Source organism: Pteropus alecto, unplaced genomic scaffold (genome assembly GCF_000325575.1).
Source record: "Pteropus alecto unplaced genomic scaffold, ASM32557v1 scaffold69, whole genome shotgun sequence".
Lineage (NCBI taxonomy): Eukaryota > Metazoa > Chordata > Mammalia > Chiroptera > Pteropodidae > Pteropus > Pteropus alecto.
This window is the reverse complement of record NW_006494610.1, coordinates 1173853-1175463: the sequence shown is the minus strand read 5'-3', so window position 1 is coordinate 1175463 and position 1611 is coordinate 1173853. Positions and strand designations below refer to the sequence as shown.

At 33.3% G+C, this 1611-nt stretch overlaps 1 pseudogene; it reads left to right on the top strand.

The window, feature by feature from the left end:
* Positions 1 to 755: 755 nt before the first annotated feature.
* Positions 756 to 1242, top strand: LOC102887809 (annotated as a pseudogene).
* The last annotated feature ends 369 nt before the right edge of the window (positions 1243 to 1611 follow it).

Here is a 1611-nt window from a genome sequence, read left to right as displayed (position 1 = left end):
TTAACATAAAGCATAGCCATCCAGTCTGGAAACATATTATTTTATGTATATTTGCATATATTATCAATAAATATGTATATTGCCTGTGTCTCCAGAATTTAAGGCCACCCTTATCTATATATCAGATGCTATGGGACCACTAGAAAGGAAGGATGTACCCAGCTTTTGAGGAGGAAAAGAGGAGAAATGTCAGGGAATATTTTACAAAGGAAGTAACACTCGAACTTAGAAGGATGATGGAGGAATCTGGGGAGCATAGAAAATGGAGGGAATATTTCTTAGTTGAAAGGATGATAGGAAAAAGGGATAAAAGAATGCACCAAGCATCTGGAAACTCCCTAGAAGTTACTTTGTATGGCCTGAGCCCAGAGTGCTTACACTGAAACTTCCTGCTTGGTGCCTTTAGTAGAATAGCAATTTCTTTTTCTGTAAATTCTTATTTCAATTAAACTTAAAAGTGCAGAAATAAATTAAAACATTAATTACCTATAATTCTACCACCTAAAAATAAACATTTTTGGTTAGTTTTCTATGAATATAACTTTTTATGGATAGAAATATATATGTAGATATATATCATAGTGACATATTCTACTTTTCATATTTCACTTAACAAAGACATCTTCCTTTGTATTCAAAATTATTCAGTTTCATTTTTCCAGCTTTACTGATATATAATTGACAAATAAAACTTATACATATCTAAGGTATACAGATGATGTTCTAATATATGCATACATAATATAATGATTACCATGATCAAGCTAATTAACATAACCATCACCTCACATAGTTACTGCTTTTGTATGTATGAGGTGAGAACACTTAAAATCTACTTGACTGCCTCTGCTGCTACCATAGAGCCTGTGAAAAAGCCTGTGGCAAAACGGGCAAAAAAAAAAGAAGCAGGTTCTCAAGTCTACCCTTGACTGCACTCATCTTGTAGAAGATGGAATTACGGATGCTGCCAATTTTGAGCAGTTTCTTCAGGAGAGAATCAAAGTGAAAGGAAAAGCTGGGAATCTCGGTGGAAGGGTTGTAACCATTGAAAGGAGCACAAGCAAGATCACTGTGGCTTCTGAGGTGCCTTTTTCCAAAAGGTATTTGAAATATCTCACCAAAAAATATTTGAAAAATAATCTACGTGATTTGTTACATATAGCTGCTAACAGCAAAGAGAGTTACAAATTATGTTACTTTCAGATTAACCAAAACGAAGAAGAGAAGGAAGATGAGGATTAAAGCTCATTTATCTGGAATATTTTATATGAGTTCTTAAATAAAACTTGGGAACCAAAAAAAAAAATCTACTTGAAATACTTCCGAGTACACAATGCAGTATTATTAACTACAGTCAACTTGCTGTACATTAGATTCCCCAGGATTTACTCGTCCTGTATAATCGAAACTTTGTGCCTTTTGGCCAACATCTCCTCCTTTCTCTCATCCCCTTCATAGACATAATTTTAAATGGCTGTGTAGTAATAAGATAGCTACAAACATTTCACTATTACTGTTCATTTAGACATTCCTCAATGCTTCTTTATTATAAATAATGCTAAATGAATATCTTTATACATCACACCTTGTCAGAATTAGAGATTATTTCCT